Raw genomic sequence first — 22,799 nt, 5'->3', positions numbered from 1 at the left:
AGTATCCCAAAATAGCTATCCTGCATCTTCACAGCACGTTATTTCGGGCTCGCTATTCCGACATCCCTATAAACCTCATTCTACGAGGAGTAAGGGAAGTTTTGGAATAGCATTTATTTCAAAATTTGGCGCTGTGTAGACAGGGCCAAATGACGAAATAAGCTATTTCAAAATAGCATCGACATAAGATACGCAATTCGCATAGCTCCATATGCCATTGCCAGTCCGGCCCCGTTCAGAACAATTGGTGCTCTTCTATTAATTTCCCAACCCACTCTAGTCTCAGGCTCGTTAATGAAGAAATAAAATGCAATAATCTTTCAATGTATATCCAATGCAGCTACCTAACTGGTTTAACCATTATATATAGGCCAGATCCTCACCTGGTGTCAATTGAATGACCTTTTTATTTGTTAAAATTCAAGAGTAGAGAAATTCTAACATGCTCCTCTGAGGGTGACTGTGTTGCATGCAGCCATTATGTAGCCATGTCCCATCGCATGAGTCATTCCACACAGGTTTGTTTTCCAGCAGCAAGATAGATGTTTTCTCTCTCTGTCATGAGTGCAGCTGGGTATGTGCTTTGGTTGAAATAGGCTGTGCGGCCAAAGCCAAAACGTGTCATGGAAACATATCGATTTCGGCATTGTTTGTGAGTGGGACATGGCTACATGATGGTTTCAGTCAACACAGTGACCCTCACAGGAGCCCTTTGGAATTCTCTGCTCTTGAACATTAACGACTAAAAGGGTCATTTAGTTGACAGAGTTTGAAAAGTATCACGAGGCTGACTGGACTGGATCCCAGAAGAGCTGGATTCAGTCCCCAGCTCTGCCCTCGATTCCCCATGAGACCTGGGGGGGGGAACTTGATCTCTGTGCTTCAGTTCCTCATCTATCCTGTCACCCACCCTTTGTCTGTGTTGTTTATTTAGACCAGTGTTTCCCAAATGGTGCTCTGCGGAACCCTGGGGTTCCGTGAAGCGAACGTAAGGATTCCGCGAGAACCCGAACACTCCCCTCCCCCCACAGAGGACAGAGGAGCCTGGCGCGCAAAGATGCTGGCTCCTTCCCCGCTCCCCTTTCAGACATCTCCCGCGTCCCCCGCTGCCGCTCTGCTTTTACCACTGGACCTAGCAACAGCAACAGCTGCTTGTCTCGCTTCTGCCCAATCAACCCAAGATCCCTCTCCCGCGTCCCCCGCTGCCCCTCTGCTTTTATCACCGGAAAAAACAGAGTGGCAGCGGGGGACGCAGGAGAGGGATCTTGGGTTGATCGGGCAGAAGCAGGACAAGCAGCTGTTGCTGTTGCTAGGTCCCTTGGTAAAAGCGGAACGGCAGCGGGGGACGCAGGAGAGGGATCTTGGGTTGATCGGGCAGAAGCAGGACAAGCAGCTGTTGCTGTTGCTAGGTCCCTTGGTAAAAGCGGAACGGCAGCGGGGGACGCGGGAGAGGGATCTTGGGTTGATCGGGCAGAAGCGGGACAAGCAGCTGTTGCTGCTGCTAGGTCCCTTGGTAAAGGCAGCATGTGTGTGTGTGTGTGTGGAGAGGTGGGGGGGGAGTACTATCAGTGAGTGGAACACCGGAACTCCTACTCACTGTGAGGATCGGAACAAATCCCCATACACACTGTGAGGACACGTGGCTCCTGTGTGTGACTTTAAGTTTAAGAATTCAATCTAATACCAAAATTCCCCATGGATCATTGGTTAAAAGAAGGAACTTTAAAGAGAAAAGTGAGTACATCAAACTCCAATATTTTTACTGAAACCAGCAAGGAAAATACTGAGGCAGCTCAATTTAATTATGAAAAATTTCAGCTGACTAATAAGAAACGCAGGTATTGTGAGGTCTATTTGGCATTTGGATTCACAAGCAATGGAAATGAAGATGCTCCAGGTGCCCAGTGTGTAGTGTGCAACAAAATATTATCTAATAGTTGTACCTGCTAAATTGCGAAGTCATTTTGAAACAAATCATCCAGAATACAAAGATAAAGACATTAGTTTTTTTAAGCAAAAGCTTGAATCGCTTGAAAAAAGTAAACTCTTCATGTCAAAAATTGCCAAATCTGATAATGAAAATGCAACAGAGGCATCTTACAAAGTAAGCTATCATATATCGCTCGCTGGAGAAGCACACACTATTGGGGAATCACTCATAAAACCATGTGCAAAAGATATTGTAATGTGTATGCTGGATCAGGAGTCTAGTAAAAAAGTTGAGGCTGTGCCACTATCAAACAATACTGTCACACGTCGTATTCACGATCTTGCTGCTGACATCGAGAAGGAGCTTATTTTTTGGCTGCATTTATGTGATGCATATGCATTACAATTAGACGAGTCCAGTGACGTTGCAGGTCTTGCAGTTCTGCTTGTATTTGTCCGTTATGATTTTAATAGTTCTATTGAAGACGACTTACTTTTATGTGAATTTTTGCAAACCAATACAACTGGTGAGAATATATTCAATTGTATCAATAACTTTATGAAAACACATCAAATAAGCTGGGAAAAATGTGTTGATGTGTGCAGCGATGGTGCCAAAGCAATGGTAGGAACAGTGGCTGGCGCTGTAACATGAATAAAAAATGTAGCACCAAACTGCACCAGCAGTCACTGCATTCTCCACAGACACGCTCTGGTAGTTAAGAATATTTCTCCCTGTCTTAAAAATGTGTTGGATGAAGAAGCAGTACAGATTATTAATTATATAAAAACTCGACCATTACAATCAAGACTGTTCAAAATTATGTGTGAAGATATGGGTAGTTAGCACACAGCCCTGCTTCTACATACAGAAGTCAGGTGGCTATCACAAGGAAAAGTGCTGGTTAGATTATTTGAATTGCGTCATGAGCTCTCCGCATATCTGATGGATCACAAATTCCAACTGTCTGATCGTTTAACAGACTTTTTGTGGTTATTGAGAGTTGCTTATCTTGCAGACATCTTTACAAAACTAAATGAAGTAAATCTGTCGCTGCAAGGAAAGAATGTAAATATTTTTAATGCGAAAGACAAAATTTTGTCATTGTCACGGAAGCTACAGTTTTGGATCTCATCTGTAGGACGAAATGATTTGGATTGTTTACCAACTCTGAATGATTTCCTTGAAGAAAATGGATACAAACTTGATGAAGATATTCGCAGCAACATTGCAGAACATCTCCGCGATTTATACACGAACATCATTAAGTATTTTCCAAACATCAATGACAACAATAACTGGATTCGAAATCCATTAAGTTTAACAGAAAAGCCAGTCAGTTTTTCTACACAAGATTATGAAAACCTAATTGAAATCGCTTCAGATGGCCAATTAATACAAAAATTTAAAGAAGTTTCTCTGATTACATTTTGGAGTGATTTATGTCAAAGTCAAGAATATTCATCTTTATCAAGACGCGCAATTTGTCAGCTGTTACCATTTGCCAGTACATACTTGTGCGAAACTGGGTTCTCGAACTATGCAGCAACGAAAACGAAATACAGAAGTCGACTGAATGCTGCGCCAGATATGCAAATCCAACTTTCTAGTATTAAACCAAATATAAAAAGAATTTGCCAAGAAAAGAAAAACCACTCTTCACATTGAAAACTATGAATATAATTAATATTATTTGATAGTTTTATTTTTTGTACATGTTTAATATGATTTTTGTTGAATATAAATGAATGGTGATCTCATGACTGTAGAAGCTGTAGAAACCATTTTCATATTTAGCTTGAAGCCATCTTGTATATCAGAAACCATTTCAGCTTTTCTCTCAAGCACGTAGACCAGAGTGAACTTTCTGTCACCCCGTGAGAAGAGGCCTACAGGATGGGCTATTGGTATGTGTTAATTGGGCTGGTTGGGACAGGAGATGTACTCCCTCGCACCTGTCCGCCATCTTGTTGATAAGGCTTTGTTTTTCCAAATTTAATTGAGGATTTCTGTAATTGGATGCCCTGACGTCAGACTGTTTGGTTAAGGGTATAAAGATACTAGGATTGATTGTATTAGTAGCCTTACTGGGTCTAGCTCTGCTGTGACCACGTTTGGCTCATGCTGTGCTTTATTAATTAATAAAGCTGCTTGTTAGCTGCCTAAACACAGAGGAGCGTGTTTTTGCTTCGACATGACCGTATTTAGCATCTTATTACTACCAATTGTGGTGTACTGGCAGTGTGTGTGTGTTTGGGTGTGTGGTTTTTTTTTTTTTTTTTGCTCGACAAACTTAATCCCTGGCTAGGGGGTTCCTTGAAATTTTTCTGAGTTTGAAAGGGTTCCGTGGTCAAAAAAAATTGGGAAACACTGATTTAGACAGTAAGGTCTCTGGGGTAGGGTTTCACCAGGGCCAGGTACTATGGGCCCCTGATCTCATCCAGACCCTGGAGGCACTACTGTGATGTCAGCAATACAAATACAATATTCACTCCTGTTATTCTTGTTGACCTCCCCTTGCAGACATACAACCTACAGGCATGTTCCCCCTCAGTCTCCACCACCTGAGAGGCCCACCCACTTCACAGAACTGCCCTGTGTCATTTTAGACCTTGGGCTCAGCTGGCTGAGCGGAGAAACCAGAAGATTGACAGGCCCTTTATCCCTCAAGAGGGCAGGCACCCTAGGTGATGTCTGAGCAGAGCTGACAGGGTAATTTGTAGGAGTCCATTATCTATCCACTTTCAGGCCTCTGAGATGCCCTTCTGTCTCCAGGCCCGAAACACCAACCCTCAATGGTGCTGGAGAGCCGTGCTTCTCTCTCACAAACAAAGAATTGAACAGCCCCTTTTTTAATGCTGTCCAGCCTTCTGGGTAGCAGGCTCTTTGCCATCCATTTGAGCTGGTTTAACCCCTCTCTGAATCCTTCCAACTAGCTCTCTCTCTCTCTCTCTCACCTCCTCTTTTGTTCCCGCTCCAGCAAAACACTTCAGCACCTGCTTCACTTTAAGCACCTGTGCTGGCCAGGTGAAATCAATGGGCTTAAATTGAAGCAAGTACCTAAGACAGAAAAGCTCAAAGCCTCTATCTCTTAAGCTGCTATTGGCTTTCTTCTTTCTGTCTCCTAGCTCTCTAACCACCTGTTCTTTCACTAGCCTCTTTTCTCTTTATCCCTTATTATATCCATTTCTTTCTTTCTCTGCTTCTTTGCCCATCCCTCCTCCTTCCAGCTCTTTCTCTGCCTCCTACACAGCTGACTGGGCTTGAGAACAGGCTGCACAAGGCATAGGGGGTTTCTTTTTAATACTTCTTTGTTTAACAACCGGTGCTGTTCAAGGGGGCTGGGAAGCTTCCCAGCTTCTTTCTTTGGGAAAAGTATCTGTAATGAGGGAAATGAGCTAATCACCCTGATGACAAAGAAAAAAGAAATCCCTTCCAAATTTCTGCCTCTCTGGAAAGTCTTCAGTATCAGTCCTTGATGCTGCAGCTTCTTCAAGGTCAGTACAGTAAGAGCCATGCAGTGCTGCTGAGGTAACAGCCGACACAACAGGGCCCATATAAGGAAACAACTCTTTCCCGGCACCCCAACTGCTCACAGATTTATACCTGAGCCCACAGAGGAGTAGAATCTAAATCTATTCCTGCCTGCGCAGACAAAAAGATGCGTCCATCCTGCACCAATCAGAATGGATGAGTCACTCTTAGCTTTACTGTAATATGTGCCAGAATTATAAAAGGCATATTCTCTCCCTTCCACCCCCAAGCCTTATTATGCTCTCTGTGCTGATTTTTAGACTAGAAATAAAGGCAGATGTAATTGCAGAGCAGACACAGCAATATGTAACATGCTCAGGCTTGGCTGGGGATCTCCATTCCAATGGGCTGAGGGGGCTGTGTAAAAGGACCACAGCTTGTATATTGCGAAATGCTTGGATTTTGTTTCTATTCTTGCTGTAGTCACAGCATACAGACAGAGAAATTAGATAAACATAATCTACGCTGGCTGGATGGTCACAACATAACGCTGTTATATTTCTTAGATTGTGTCTAAACAACAGGTGCTACAGAGGCATGGCTGCAGCACCGTTGTGTAGATCCTCCCTACACAACACCTGCAGTAACTGCTGTGCAGATCTTCCCTGCCTTCCTGAAAGGGAGTTTTCTATCCACAGAGTTAATCCACCTCTCTGGCTTCATCTTCACTGAGTTTTTTTGGCAGAAAATATGCTAATGAGGGACTCATTAGTATGAGTCGTGATCTCGTTAGCATTTTTTCTGCTGAAAAAACTTGCAGTGAAGAAGAAGCCTCTGTCTACACTGCTTCCTTTTGTGCAAAAACCCCTTATGCAAAAAGAAATGGCAGAAAATATGCTAATGAGATTGCAATTCATGCTAATGAGTCCCTCATTAGCATATTTTCTGCCAAAAAATCTCTCAGTGAAGACCAAGCCTCTGAGAGGCTGTAGCTAGGTCAATGGAAGAATCCTTCCATCAACACAGTTATGCCTTCTCCATGGTTAGGTCATTCTAACAGTTCTCAGGGCATAAATTTTTCACGGCCTCTGAGAGGCATAGATAGGATGATATAATTCAGTGCAGACCAGGCCTTAGAATTCAGAAAAACAGGCAAGAACTCTTAAAATAGAGAGACAAAGAAGGCTGCTGGCTAGGCCCAGATCACGTGCTTCCCTACAGAGGCCTCTGTCTGCAAGTAGGACAGGGAAAGCTGAAATTCAAAATGATTGCCTACAATTTTCAACACATCTCAATTCCATAGAGCCCTAACTTCCATTTTAGCATAGACTACAATTTTCACATTAGCATGGGAGAAGCTGGCCATCCCAGTGGGCTGGTGTTAATAATATAATGGAATCATTAATAATCATCCTCAGATAGAGGCTAACTCAGATTATGCACCAGCACAAGGGAGTAAGAGCCCCCAGCTGCTTACCTCCTGACTTGGGCTTCCCAGATCTCAGGTTCAGGGACATGGAGTCAAGAGGCTACTAAACCTTTTCCTCCTTCCTTGGAGCAAGTGGGCAAGGAATGAGTGGTGTCTTGGTGAACCCCTACTCCACTGGCCAGAGTAGCTGAGTCACTACCGGAGGGACGTGGTAATTTCCTGTCTGTATAGACCAGCAATAACTCATGACCCCTGAGGGAGGGAGCTGGAGAGGAATTATACCCTAGAAGGAGGTCTCTGAGTCACAATACCTCATGGCTATTCCTGGGGTGCTGCGACTGTTGCTCAGGGCTGCTCCAAATGGCACAGTCTAGCTCACTATCATTAATAATTAAACAAGAACCTTTCTCCTAAAGAGTGGATCAGCTGCATCACCTGACTCTGCATTATGTGACATCTGGGTACAAAAATTTGCCTGCACAATCCAGATTCAGGTCCTGGGTACAGACAGCACCTCTGAAACAGCAGCCAACCAATGCACAGTGTGCTGCATAGCACTGGAAAGAAGGTGGGGATTTGTGCTAAGCACTGCAGGGCAAACCCCTACTCTTGAGAGAATGTCTCGTAGGCTCATCAGTCTCTATGCAACGTAGGAAGGTCTTCAGTTTTGCAGATATAGCCCTACAATCTCTCCCCCCATATATTAAGATGCCTGGAACTCAAGTTATCTACCATGGACGAATGAAATGCTGGCTCAGTGCTGCTGAGATCTGAACCTACTGTTCCAGGAAACCCCAATATTTAAAACCTATGGTGCACTTTCTACAGCCAGCGCCTTCACCATTAGCTAAAGAAGATCTGAAGTAGGAAGTCTGAGCCCTAAAAGTAAAATTCAGCCCTGGGCAGAGACGGATGCACCATTTAAGCTTTGAAAATAGGCCTTTAAGTGGCACCAAAATACCCTTTCTTCCAACACTATGCAGTGCCCTGTTAGCTGTACATTCCAAGGCCTTGCTCCCCTATTGCACCATGTGTGAGTGCGACTGTTGTCTCCCTGGACTACACATTGCAAGATCAGGAGCATAGTTTGGGATGAAGGGTGCTGTGTAAATGTTTGATATTCTTTTGCTATTAATGCTATAATGAGCCCCCTTGTGCCATTAGGCACAACTTCTGAGTAAGGATCACCTCTCTTCAGGTGTATCCCTAAGATGCTGGGACACAGAACCACTCCTCAGAACTTCACCAAGATTGCTCACACCAAGATGCTTTCCCCAAATGAGTTGCTCTCTGTTAACTTGGCATGAGTCTGAGCTATGCAATGATTTATCTGGATGTAGACACATTCTAGAAAAGTCAACTGTGGGTACCCTCAATATCACACAGAAATACCCCAGAGTAACCATGAACCAGATCAGAAATACAGCAATGCCATTCAGTGTGAATCACACCCAGTGGCCTTTCTTCTCTGACTGTTTGTTGCTCTTATAGCCTGTTTCGGACAGCAAGTCCTAATAATCATTGGGTTTGGCTTGTTTAGGGAAAGGGGGTGGAACAAATTACAGTTCCCCGTAGAGAACACCCAGCCAGCAGCCCCTTCTCTTTTATGCCAATGGGACTCCAGCATGTGGCAGCATGGCTCAGGGAAGGAGGCAATCTCTCAGGAAAATAGGTTGTTACATAAATACTATGGCACTAACCCTGAGGGTCTCCATGGAAGTTATGAGCATTGTCGACTCCTATTGCTTATTTCCCGTTGTTTGAAGACAATGAAAATTGAGAGCACTAAGCAGTATTAGGCCATTTATTTCCATGGCTTATGCTATGTCCTGTCTACTTGGAACACTCCCTCACAAATTGTTTTGTTACCAAAATGTAGAGCTCGAAGCAAGTTAGCCATTACCACTTACTTCACTCTTCTACCAACGTAGGCTGAGATTTTTCACTTGCCTAGGGAATATGGATACTCAATGTCAATTAATTTTGATAGCTTCCCAAATCCCCATAGGTGGCTTTGAAAAACAGTTGTGGAGTCTATGCCATCCTTTAATCAAAGCCAACTTTCTAAGACACCAAAGGCCACATTTTCAAACAGGCTGTTTCCATGCTGAGGACACACCTTTGCATATGCAAACAACGGCACCCCCTAAACCACTTTGTAGGTGCAAGCCAAGGAATTTAAGGTGCAAGTATACAGTAGATAGAGAAGGGGAGTTGGGACTCATCCCCTTCGAAAAAGCACCCTTAAGTGAACAACTTCCTGTGAACATCGGGCTAGCTTCGCAAGGAAAGACAGGTTGCTCATGAGCTAAAAGTAAAGTATGGTCTAAGTCAGTGGAGGGCAACCTGAGGCCCACAGGCTGTATGTGGCCCATTGGGGTTCTATGTGTGGCCCAGGAGACATGAAGTAAGGTGCATGCTGATTGCATACAACATTGACTGTGAGAGCCATGTGCTCCCTCTGCATCCAATCAGAGCCATGTGCTCCCTCTGCATCCAATCAAAGTGCTGCTATGGTTCAATAGGCATACCCCACGAATTCTAGGTACGCATGCGCATTTAGCAAATCTTCCCTGTCCCTGGAGATCATCTTGGTTACAACAATCCTGCAGCCCATTGAGATGAAGGAGGGCCACTGACTACCTTAGGTTGCCCATTGCTGGTCTAGTTGTTAGAGAATGGGTCTATGCTTTTCGCTGGCTTCCCGTGCAGCTCTTGGCAAATCACGTAACCTCTTGAAATGCCGTTTCATTTTCCCATGTGAGAGTTGCAAGTAAAGCTGAGCAACATGTTAGCGACAGAATCTAAAGCTACCTGGGTTCAGTTTTCTAGCAAATAGGAGACTCAGCTCAAGTTGTCTGAAAGAGACGGAGGGTCGCTGACCTTTCAGGCAAACCCAGTCAAATTTCAAACTCACCTAGGGCAGAGTTATGATTTCAAAGGGAAATCACATGAGCCTGGAAAGTGCACGAGACTGCTGAGAAACCGCAGTGTGCTCAACACTTCCACCCCCCAAGTTTTGTTTTGAGATCTTACAGTTTCATCAAAACTGAAGCTCATCACAAAACTTGGAGATGTGAACCCAGCAAATGGAACTCCCAGCCAACATGCTCATGGTAGCACCACGTTTTACTCGTCAGGAACTAGAGGTTTGGTTACACAAGGCTGCACCAAATAGCTCCAGGAAGCACCAGCATTGCTATAAATATCAGCTTTTTTATCACTATATTAACTCTGGGACCTGCTGTGAGAAAACATATTGAACATGTCATGAGTCAGCATATTTTCTTCCAAGAACCTGCCTCCTTTTTCCTTCACCTTGCGATAGCATTCTTTCCCTCCTTTGCTCTCATGTCACTAGGGCTCAAGTAGGTAGGGCAGAAGTCAGAACACCTGGGTTCTAATCCCAGCCCTGCCATGAATTCATGGTGTGACTTTGGTAAGTCACTTTGTACCTCAGTTTCCCTGGCTGCAAAGTGGGGCTAATGCTGCGTATCCACATTCGTAAAACCATTCTGTGTGCTACAGGTGCCTAGCATTTCCTTATCATTGATCTTACTGATCACCTTAGACTATGAGCTGCTGAGGAGAAAGGACGTTTTTTGCAGGCCCAGCTCACTGGGTGTGCAGAAGCAACGAGATGACTAGGCGACCGGTGAGGCTCTATTGATTGTCAGCAATCTGAGGGCGCATCCTCACTGAGGCAGGTTCCTTGCCAAACAGTGCTATCTATGCTTGAGACGATGAGTTCTTTGAAGTGCTGCTCTGGGCCCAGAAACATGCCTTCAGTCCTGCTCCTATGTGGGCCCTGGGATAGCTGGGTAAGGTGGTGTTTGCTGCAAAGATAACCCCAGGCTTGGTTTCATCTACAGCCTGCTGCCATTTCAGTCCATGCTGTTTCATTGTCTCCCCTCGTGTCTTCATCTTGCATCTCTTAGGGTTTTGGGGAGAAGACTGTGATCCCCCCGAGCCCATGTTTAGATGCCAAGTGTTCTGCACACGTTCCCTCCCTCAGCATCCTTGAAGTGGCTCTTAGCACCGTAAGATGCCTCTCCTGTTCCTCAAGGCCACGCAAACATCAGTTACACAGCGCAGGGGGAGAGATGGAGCCTGTTGCTTTGGGGAGAAATGAACAGAAAGTAACTGATTTGTCCAGAAGCTGAGCTCAGTGGAAAAAGAGAAGGCCTTATACCCCACCATGTAACACAAATAGACCTTTGCTCTGCTTACAGAAATAGCACCTCAGCCATGCCTGAATTGCGATTCATCTCCAAGACTGTTTGCACTGGGGATTAGCCTTGGTTGTGGGGATTAGTGACCAGCTGCATAGATGCGCGCGTTCCTACCAGATCCAGAAAGCCACAGTTCACACCACGCTGCAAGTCACCTCTGCTAGACATTGTGGCAATGTCAGGGGTTGTCTGAGCCTAACTCTGCTCCCATTGAAGTCAATGCAAAATTTGTCATTGGCCTCAATGCGGGTTGTTTGGGTCCTTGTTCTTATCTTAGCCCAGAGGTGGGCAATAGAACAGAAATCCTCAGCCAACAGGAGCTGTGATCGCCCGTACCTGCAGAGGCACAGGTAACTATAGTGGCAAAAGCCCATCGGAAACTGACCCTGGGGAACTAGATCTAGCTCATGAGCAAGTATTTGCCCCCCGTCTAAGCCCATAGGTAATGGCTGAGAGGCCTGAGCAGTGGACAGGTCTCCAGGGTCAAATTGATTCTAGCATGGACGTCCTTCGTGGCCGTGGGAAAGTCACTTAAAATCTCCAGGCCTCAGGGAGGAAGAATGGTCCAATGATTTGGATCCTAGCTTGCAACTGGAGAAACCTGGGTTCAGCTTCCTGCTGTGTCAGACTTACTATGTGACTGTGGGGAAGACACTTAGTCGCTCTGTGGTTCAGGTCCCCATTTGCAAAAGGGGATTGGGCACTTCCCTACCTCCCAGGGCTGTTATGAGGATAAATACATTGATGATTGACAGGTGCTCAGATCCTGCAGGGATGGGGGCTATAGAGAGTGCTTTGAATCGAAGATACTAACCTTTACCTGTCTCACAAGGGTATTTCTAAGGATTAAGCTGTTTGTGTGGTAATGAGGAGTTATCGTAAATACAATAAAACACTTCACTCAAAGATCCAGGCTTTTAAGGTCCCAGCAAAAGGCCCATCTTCCCAAAATGAGATTGCTAAAATCCTCATCTATTTTTAATGCCCTCCTGTGCTTTGAACAGTAAAAGTAATGACGCGAAATGCAACAGACGTCAGACCTCTCTGTTCACTGCTCTCTTCTTAAGGCCTCAGCAGCATGTCCCTCCTGCACACACTGTCATCTGCGTATCTGCCAGCTATCTAGATAGGAGCCCTTTGCCAATCTGTCACTTGCCATACACACCCGTCCTTAACATCTCAAGCAAGTTCTTTCAGTCCTGCCATGCTGAGCGTCAGATGTTAGCAATTGCTTTAATAAGTGACAGCTGTTTTGTATCGTAGCCAAAGAGAGAAAGTCACCAGAGAAACCTCCATGTCTCTGTTGCACTATCACTGCTGCACTGGGACACTGACTCCAGACTCTCAAATGACAAGAGAGACTATATCTGCTGTATATTTCTCCCCCATGCAATCCCAGCATCTCCGCATAGGTTTCCAGGAAGTGGCTGGCCCTCAGCAGTTACTGTAGTTATCAGTCAGGGGAGTGTGTCCTATATACTCAAGCCAGAGTGGTTTATGCTTTTGGTCCTGGACATCCTCCCCTCAAGCCCCAGGAACAACCCACCCCAGCAGTTTTTACACTTGACTGTTGGACAACCAAGTCCTTCCAATGCAACATCTCCATCAACAAGAAAGCAAAGTTGCTTAGTCATTCTAGAAGTGTTCCGACTGGGCAAACCTAGTTTCCTTAATTGTTCCAATTAATAATCCCTGCTACTTGGGAGGAGGCAGAGTTCCTACCCTGCTCAAAGTACAGTAGACACATTGGGTTCAAAATTACCTCCTTCCTTCCTGAGATGCCCTGTGTTGTTAACAGTGAGATAATGAGTATGTGCACTTCCTGCCAGAGCTTAGTAATTCCTAGGATGGCTTCCTGCCCAGGCCTTTCCATCCCTCTTATTCCCTCTCCCTCAGGGTGTATCTAGACAGAGTTTTTCCAAAAAAAGTGGCCTTTTTTTCGAAAAAACTTCACGTGCATCTAGACTGCCATCACATTCTTTCAAAATTAAATAGAAAGAACGCGGCAGTTTTTTCAAAATTGGTAAGCCACTTTTACCAGGAAGAACGCCTTTTTTCGAAAGAGCTCTTTTGAAAAAAGGCATCCTTGAATGCAAACAGAGCTTTTCCAAAAGAGAGTGTCCAGATTGCCTGGTATCAGAGGGCTAGCCATGTTAGTCTGAATCTGCAAAAGTGATGAGGAGTACTGTGGCACCTTACAGACTAACAGATTTCTTGGAGCATAAGCTTTTGTGGGCAAAGACCCACATCATGACGTGCATCTGATGAAGTGGGTCTTTGCCCACGAAAGCTTATGCTCCAATAAATCTGTTAGTCTGTAAGGTGCCACAGTACTCCTCATCACTTTTGCAGATTGCCTGGGTGCTCTCTTTCAAAAAAGCGGCTTGCTTTTTCAAAACTCTTGTGGCTGTCTAGACAATCTTTCAAAAGAGGCTTGTAGTCTAGATGTACCCTCAGGGAGTGACCAATGCCTTCATACCCTGGGTTGATGCCCTGAGAATGTTTAATAACAGCCCTGCCCTCACATCAGGCTGGTTTCCATACATGGCAAGTGAGAGGGCTTGGGCAGCTACATAAAGCCATTTTTAGGGGTTTTTTCCCACTTGACACAAGGAGTAGCTTACACCACCTCCATGGAGTGGCAACTAGCTTGTTATGTCTGAGCAACTCAATTTCAATTCATTGAAAGTCTATGGAGACTCCTGCCGCTTGGAGTCTGTCAGGTCAGCACTCCCAGCTCTGGTGATGCAGCATTTTCAAAATGCATTTCCACCCACTTCATAATGCAGGCCCATTGAGAGCAGACCTAAGATCATTAGCAGCATTGGTGCAATGAGCACCGTCATTGGTTCACATCCAGCTTGTAAGTAGGGGACATTTTATAGGAGGGGCTGCCTAGGGCGGCATTCACAGATACAAGCTCTCATCACAGATATGTGCTGTACGTTGCAACGGCAGACAGGTCTCTGACAACATCTGCTCAATGCACAACAGCAGCCAAAAAAGCAAACAGAATGTGGGGAGAGGGATAGGGCATAACACCATAAATATCATAATGCCACCATATAAAGCCATAGTACTCCCACACCTTGCACGCTGCATGCAGCTCCGGTCAAGCCACCTCTAGGGTTGCCAGGTGTCTAGTTTTGAACTGGACAGTCCAGTATTTCATCTCTCTGTTTGGGAAACAAATTGAGAAAATATAAACGAGAAAATATAAATGCTTGGTATTTTCTAAATAAGATGGTATGTAGATTGTGATGTAATGTCAAGTGTGTCCGGTATTTCTGTTGAAACCATCTGGCAACCCTAGCCACCTCCAAAAAAAGAAAATAGATTGGAATTAGAAAATGGGCCAAGAAGGGAAACAGAAGAATTAAGGTTCTGAACAGCTTCTGTAGGAGGAGAGCTTAAAAAGACTGGGACTGTTAAGCTTGGAAAAGTAATGGCTAAAGGGGTATAGTGGTGCTCTAGCCCACTCCAGCAGGGAGAAGGTTACAGACAAGCCAGAGGGAGCCTGAACAAACTCCTTTCAATCAGAGAGAGGCTCACAGGGAGCCAGTCTAAGGGCTGCTTGCTGGGACAGCCCTGGTATAAGGAGCTGCTCAGTAGAACAGAGGGAAAGTGGGTCCTGACCAGCAATGGGGAAAGACTGGTTGCAAGGGAGATGCACCTTGGGCGGAGCAGTGCTGGGCAGGCTCAAGGGGAGAGAGAGAGGGAGGGAGACTCCTCCAGCCTGACACCTGCCAGACTGCAATCTTGATACAAGGGCCAAGAAGATACAAGGGTCACAAGGAATATTAAGGGCAGTTAAAGGAGTGAAGGAGGGTGGGTCAGGGCTGCTGCTATAGGGTCCTTGGGTCATAGGCAGGCCTGGATCCTCACCTCCCTTTTTCTTTCGTGTCGCACTTTGCCACACAGAGCTTGGCCTATACAGACCATGGCTTGCCCCTGAGGCAGGGACTAGAGCTTGGGGCTGCAATTGGCCACTCAAGCATCAGTGCCAGGACTGAGGACTGCCGAGACTGCCCTGGAAGTGGGGAGAATGAAGGAGTAGGCATTGCTGGAGGGCAGCATCCTGAAAAGGGCGCCACAGTCCAGGGAGTGAAGGGTGGAGACAGCAGAGGGGAGAACCATAATGAGTGAAATACAGACCAGAAGAGGGCGCCCTGCTGAGGAACAGAGCTAATTCCCAGAGTGACCAGCCTGAGGTGCCATGGCTGCAAATCGACCCTGCTGCCAGCAGGATATGATAGTCTATAAAATCATGAACAATGTGGAGAAAATGAACAGGGAAGTGTTATTTGCCCATTCACAAAGTCAGAACCAGAGGTCACTCAAGGTAATTAATAGGCATCAGGTTTAAAATAAACAAAAGTAAGTACTACTTCACACAACACACAGTCAACTTGTGGAACTTCCTGTCAATGCATATTGCAAAGACCAACAGTATAAATGGGTTCATAAAAAAAATTAGATATGTGCCTGGAGGCTAGGTCCACCAATGGCTATTAGTAGTACTCAGGGATGCAACCCCATGTGCTGGGTGTCCCTAAACCTCTGCTTGCCAGATGCTGGGATCGGATAACGGGGGCTGAATGACTTGATAATTGCCCTGTTTTGTTTATCCCTTTGAAGCATCTGGCATTGGCTGCTATCAGAGGGAAGAAAACTGGGCTACATGGACCATTGTTTGATCCAGTTTGGCTGTTCTTATATCCTCATGCATACTGCAGCTTTACATTTTCAAGCACTCTCTCTATGGATTGAGAGCGCAGCCATTTTGTGTTCAGAATGGCTACAGTTTATATAGAAGAGGGACACACATTGTGCTCTTATGGAGATTTTACTTTGTTTTTGTGGGATTTTTAAATTCTCAAATATTGTGCCTTCTGACTGACAGATTTGGGTGCTCTTTGTGTATAGAAAAACCAGATTCCACCTCCATGATCTAGATGTAACCTTGTGTTAAGAAGCAATGAAGAAGCTCTTAGCTTAGCTTTACTAATTGGAGGAGAAGACTCAGGGTTTCATTCTTTTTAATACTCTGCCAATTGGGAGACTAGAACAGGAAACATAAGCTGGCTATTTCCTATTGTATCAGCAGTAAATGATCCTCCAGGTCTCCCAAGGACATAGAATGTATATTTGCCATGTGGCTAATTATGCCAAAAAGCAACCTCAGCTCGACTTACTTTCCTTCCTAAGAATATGGGAAAAAAGACCATAACAAAACCTCAACCAACCAATATTTTGGATTTCTATAGACCCATTCACTCTGTAGAATCCTTAAGTACCTACCAAATTCTGCAGAAGGGAACCAATTCGCTGTTGCCATACATATTGGGTAGTCATGTATGCAATGGGAATGTTAAAATCCCTCATAGGTTATCTATGCTTAAAAATGTCATCACTTTAAAATCTAATATCCTGGGGCCTCCTACAAATAGAATCAATGTCTTAATCTCCTCTTGGAAAGCTGAAACTACTTTTCTTGTAGAATAAATCTGTGGTTTCTAGAACTTCAGGGGCAGATATTGCTCATCCTGGGCCTTGAGTCACTGATATTTTGAGAATTCGGAGGAAAGGAGGAAACATGTGCCCAGGTTGATTTGTTTTAAAATGGTGGCTGTCTTAGGTGGTGCAGGAATGTTGAAAATAGTCCCAGAGGAGAAGGCTTAGGGGGAAGAGTGCAAATGAGGTAGACAAAGGTGCATGACCAAGAATGTTAACTACATAGCTATCAACCCCAGAAAGGTGGCATATTATATAGAGACACACAGTGCATCCCTTAAACAGAGCGACTGGTGTCCAGGCAACCGCCCTCCCCCTGCTACTTGGCAGTATGGGGAAGGAAATTTTACCAGTTTACACTCTGACTGAAATGAAAACTGCTATGCAGATCTGCGTTGTCAAGGCAGAGATGGAACCTTTGTTTTTACCATCTTATCCTGGAGGCTTCACTCTCATGGATCTCCATTTATTTACCTGCTCCCTTCAGAGGAGGATGGAGAAGCCACCAATATCTTAAAGCACATTTGAGTCACCTCAATAGGTTTCCTTTGCTGTTGGCCACTTATGTTCTTTCAATCTTGACTTAATAGATCAATGTCCATTGCAAAGCCTCCTTGATAGTCTACAATCCCCTCTTCCTGATTTTAACCTAGGCCATGTTGCCTCTGACTCCACTCATTGCTTTCCTCAAGAGCTGCTTGCTCAGGATGGAAACCCAGGGCCTCCGAGTCTCTGGCAATGCCCACCTCTGCTCACCAGTGTTTGTTACCTACTCTCTGGTCTCAGTTTCAGAAGGGAAGAACCATGCTCTCATACAGTACACAAGCCTGAAGGGAGCACTCTCTGGAGACTTTCAGCACAATGGGTTTGAAGTGCAATTAACCTACTGAACAGGGTCAGTGTGCATTACCCTCAGCATTTGGTTCATAGAGCATTTGACTAGGTGACAGCTCCCTGCTACTGTATCTGTCTCTCTTGCTCAGGGGTGGGCAATAATTTTTGGTGGAGGGGCCACTCCAAGATTTTGGAAAGTGGTCAAGGGCCACATTTTTCTGTGGAGGAGGTGCACATTCTAGGATGGAGGTTGGGTGCAGAAGGGCGCATGGGATGCAGGACATGGCGTGAGGTCTGAGAGGCAGTTTGGGTGAAGGAGGGGGTTGTGACCTGGGCCAGGAGATTGGGGTGTAGTGTCAGAGTGAGCATGGGTGCAGGAGAGAATCTGGCCTAGGGGAGGGGTGTAGAAGGGGGTACAGGGTCTGGGAGGGAGTTGGGACTTGGGGCTGGGGGACTGCAGAGGGTTTGGATAGTGATCTGGGGGAGGAAGTTGGGGTGCAGGAGGGGCTGGGGTGCCAGAGGCAGGCTTTGGCTGGGAGGTGCTTACTAAGCGTCTCCCGGCCAGCAGCCCTACAGCACCCCCAAGGCAGGCTGGGCTCCCTGCCTCCTGCAACCCCAGACCACTTAAAACTGCAGGCTGCTCCCACCATGTGGTTCTTAGCTCAGAGGTGGGGGGGGGGGAGAAAGAGGTTTGCCCCCATTCCCCAGACCAATCTCTCAATTCCTATTGGTTGGTTGTTTCCTGCCAATGGGAGCTGAGAGATTGGCTGAGGTCAGTTCCTATGGGCCAGCTGGTTCCAGAAACAACCATCCAATAGGAGCTGAGGATTGGGTTGGGGGGCAGGAGATCATACAAAGCCTCCCCCTCCATTTAGAGCAGAGACAGACAGAGCAGTCGGGGGTTTAAAACAGCAGCAGTTGCATGCCTGAGAGTCCCAGCAGGGATGTCCATGGGCCAGGTCTGGTGGCTTGGTGGGCTGGATCTGGCCAGTGAAAAGTATCTTTCACACCCTTGCTCTAGCGTCTGCTGTAAGCACTCCTTTTGCTAGCTGTGGGAGGTCTCTGGTGAAGCAGCCAAGGTGGTGAGCATCTGTAGGTGCCGGAAGTGGGGGTGCTGGCACATCCCTCCCCTGTCTTGGGGTGTGTCTAGACTACCTAGTTTTGTCGACAAAAGTGGACTTTTGTCGACAAAACTAAACCAGCGTCTACACTACCGCTGAGTTCTGTCGACATAACGTCGACAGAACTCAGCAGTTTTGTCGACGCTGGTATACCTCATTTTACGAGGCATAACACCTTCTGTCGACAGAACTCTGTCGACAGAAGGTGTTATTGCCTGTAACATTGCGTCCAGACTACGGAGTTCTGTCGACAAAGCAGCTTGCTTTGTCGACAGAACTCAATGTGTCTGGATGCTCTTTGTCGACAGAAGTTTTGTCGACAGTATCTGTCGACAAAACTTCCGTCGACAAAACGCGGTAGTCTAGACGTACCCTTAAAGTGGCTTTGATCAGAAACAGGGTTTAGAGTTTAAGGGCTCTCAGCAATTGTTCCTGTATCTTTGTGGGCTTCCCAGAAATTGCTCCCTTTGAAATCAGTGGCCAAAAAAAAAAAAAAAAAAAAAAAACCAGCAAGAATGGGATTCAGTTCCTTTGTTGAATAAACTGCCAAGTGCATTATGCTATACATGTCAGGCTTGCAGCTTCACTTGGGTGCTACTTCTCTGTCTGATCGCACCATCTTTTTCCTATGTGCTCAACCCTCAATGGGGGATTGTGACTTCCAGAGGATTGACACTTTATCCCCCTTCATGAAGTCCTTCCTCACCCTCAAGTTTGCTTCTTGATTGTAAATCAACAGACTCACCTCCCTCACAAGAACAGATGCAAAGAAAAGGGAAGGATAATCTCTGGACTGCCAAATAATAATACCAAATGCCTGACATCTCCATTTAGCTTATTAGCATTCCTAATACCTAGTCTCTTCTGTTCTCCCCTAATGGAGTTCCAGACTATATAATGTTCTATCCATGTCGCCAACAATTCCCCTATTAGCTGAGCTGTAGCAGACAAAAAGACTGGACGGGCGATTTTCAGTGCACAAACAAGATCCCAAATTTTACCCTCTGTGCATTACAGAGGGACCTAAATCTGTCGCTTTGCCTTTGAAACCGATGAAGCCACAGCAGCTACAGCTTCAGACTGAGGCTGGGACCAACAGCAGAGAACAGCACACATCCCCCTGGGAGGGGTCTGGGCAATGCACACCTGCGATTTACTTAGCTAAGCAACAAAAGACTTAATCTCCCTCTGCCCCAGTGCTAATGCCAACAAAACACAGACAACTCATGGTAGCACCCTGGAGGTGCACTGCCCTCCTAGGCCCGTGCTAAAATTTTGATGCTAAATGGGGGGCTCCCAGTTTCTCTGCATGACTTCCCCTCCCCCCGCACTCCCTCCCCTGGCAGGCACCAGGCACGTATGCCAACAAAGGAACTACTGAAGAGCACATGACCAACCTCCATTGCCTTCTCATTCTATGTTAACTATAACAAGCGCTTGTCTATATAATATCCCTGCTCCTGGGCTGCGATGTTTTCCCCGACTCAGCCCGAGGCTTGGCCAAACAGAATAGATGTCATTGTGCCTGGAAGCTAGCCCAGCTTTGGCCTTGGCATGTCTCTACCGACTAGCAGGGGTAAAAGCATAACCTGGCTCATGCCCCGCACCCGGAAAGGAAGAAAGAAAAATGAAGGTCAAAACCATGAAGGTCAAACTTCTAGGTGGCTGAGAGTAAGGCCCACCAAATACACTAAGTCATCTCAAGCCCTCCCCTTTCTCCCTATGTCATCCCTACACCAATCCTTCCCCAGCAGATGGAAAAGCCGTGGGCAGACCTCAGCTTTTGCCCCCTGCTGCCCCCATGCAGGAGAAGTTCACAGGATAACATCTGCCCCTTACCTACTCTGGGGCACCATCAGAACCAGGATCACACGGTATGCACACTCCACTTAATTAGAAGCTCCGAGACCAAATCAACAGGTATTTTCACTTTTACATCGAGAAGACACAGAGACAAAGAGGAAGTAAAAACATCTGACTAGATATAAACATCTCTCCTAAAACACTCCAGAAACTACACATTAGAAACCAGAGGGTAGGAATTAGAGATAATATGTATTTACATTGAGTGAGGTTCCCCCGTAATGATCTAAACATCCGTGCCTCTTTGCAGCCAGAAGGTTAAGGGATTCTAGCTTTGTCTGTGTCCTTGCTGTGTCCCACTCATTTGTTACAGCCTGCTTTGACAGCTTAAGGGAAATGATATTGTAGCTAGCATCTTTAGGTCCCCTCCTTTGGCAGAATCTAACACATACCTCTTTCTAGCACCATACAGAAAAAATCCTAAGGATTTTTTTTCCCCCCAAAAAAAGACTAATCCTTGGAGCAGGAAAATGTCAATTACTAATTGGGTTGATGGGAATTTCAAAGTGCATTTTTTGATGTAACATCCTGCTTGCAGGATTAATGACTAATTAAACAGAGAAATGAAACAGTCAATACAGAATGCAAATGAGACTGAACAAAATAATCCATTCAAGATTGAAAAAAAAAATTTACAGAGGCTGGTGATTTGTTTTTTAAAGGCCTTTTTTCCTATTGGAGATATTTTAGCTGATGACACAGTTTAAAAAAGAAATGGATTTCCTAATCAACTCATCTGTTGTTTTATTTAGTTAAATACATGAATTTCCAGCATGCAGTTGCCATGCTCCATTTCTAATCTGTTTTAGAACAAATGCTAAACATTCCCCCAGAAATCAGTAGAAATTCTCAGCAGCATCCACAGCAATAATTATGCAATAGTGGTACCTCCTGAAAACCATAAGTAAGTGACCCAGAGCCATGCAGGTTGTCCAGCTCACTTTTAGGAACATGCAGCAGTCACACTTGTGTGAATGTCTCCCCTAACTCTCTGACCTTCATGGAGCAAGGCATAACATAGGAGAGCTGGGTTTGGAACGGAAGGCATTCAAAGTGAGCCCTCCTCTGCATTCACTGTTGTTTTGGCCAGACTGCACTGCCTGGGTGGATAGAGACAAATGCATCAATAGAGGCAATTGCTAGCAGTTCAAATGCATTTGGCTTGACAATCCTATGACCTCCCCCACACCGCTGCAGCAATGAGAGCATACTCACCTTCAACAGGCAAATCCAGATCACTCTCTCTCCACCTGCATACAAGCACTAACATCCCCTCCCCCATACACACACCCCTTTCCACAGGCTCAAGCTGGTGTGTTCCTCTCCCTCTGTGACTTTGACATGTATGGAAGAATAGTTATAAAAAGCAGCAGCTCCTACCTTTTCTCCCCAGACTGTGGTTCGCACAAGTCACACCTTGAAAGCTGGCTGTTCCGCAGAGAGGAGGGAGGAAGGAAGAGAGGAAAAAAAACCCTTGGGAATTTCCCACAATGCATTGCTGTAGACCGCATGAAACTGATGGGAGGGAGAGTAGGTGGTCCAATCAGGAGAGAGGGGCCAGGATGCTGGAGGAAGAGAGATGTTGAAGACTGGCAAAGGGGGAGGGGATGGGGGATTAAAAATCTTTTGGATCCTCTCACTCTTCTGGATCCTCATTAGTGCCCCAGGTCAGTTCCCCAGGAATCCTTTTCTCTCCCAGATCAACTGATCACTTGCAACTGGGACTAACTCTGCAGCTAGGGGCTCTCCTCACATCACAGCACTGAGCTGCTGCTGCCTGCCATAAGGAGCAGCAGCTGTTGCATTGTTTCTCTCTGCTGGGAATCCCGGGTGTGCTTGCAAAAAACTGGATTCCTCTTGCTGAAGAACACAGGGGTGGGGGTGGTAAAGGGCACATAGGGAGCGTCATACTGGATTGTTCAATAAAACAGGATCTCACAAGGTGAATGTGTGTGAGAGAGAAAAGGAAGGGGGAGTTAATTCAGATTTTTAAGGAGGGATCCAGTTTTGACATATTAGATTTCCAAACATGTATGCACACTGGGGGCAGGGATGCATTGCAATATGGATTGTCACATAAAACTGGTCTTCTAAGGGATAGAGTGCATCTGGGGGGGGAGGGAGATCTGGATTATCATGGGAAGAAAGATTCCCAAGAGAGCATGTCAGGGTGCACACTCCCCACCGTGCCTCTGTGCCCCCTGACTGTCCTCATCTAGCCCCTCTCAGGGCAAGTTACAGCCTGTATAGGTTGCTCATCATTAGCATTAGGGTTATCCCTACTGCCCCGCTTACCTAGGCTGCCTTGTAATCTGCCTCCAAACCCTGGGCCTTGCCTCCGGCCCCTAGCCAGGGAGAGTCCCTCTCCCAGCCTTAGCTTGCTATCCCCAGCTGTTCTCCCT

General features: G+C 45.8%; 1 protein-coding gene across 1 annotated transcript in view; it reads right to left on the bottom strand.

Annotated features, from left to right (window-relative positions):
• The window catches only part of CEND1 (cell cycle exit and neuronal differentiation 1), a 32,580-nt gene extending 10,083 nt beyond the window's left edge, over nucleotides 1-22,497 (bottom strand). The window contains exon 1 of the mRNA XM_006114861.5: nucleotides 21,778-22,497. The gene's annotated coding sequence lies outside the window, so the exon portion shown is untranslated. The remainder of the gene's footprint in view (nucleotides 1-21,777) is intronic.
• Between the last annotated feature and the right edge of the window lie 302 nt (nucleotides 22,498-22,799).

This window comes from Pelodiscus sinensis, chromosome 5 (genome assembly GCF_052426305.1).
Source record: "Pelodiscus sinensis isolate ZL-2025 chromosome 5, ASM5242630v1, whole genome shotgun sequence".
Classification (NCBI taxonomy): Eukaryota; Metazoa; Chordata; order Testudines; family Trionychidae; genus Pelodiscus; species Pelodiscus sinensis.
This window is presented reverse-complemented; position numbering and strand designations above follow the sequence as displayed.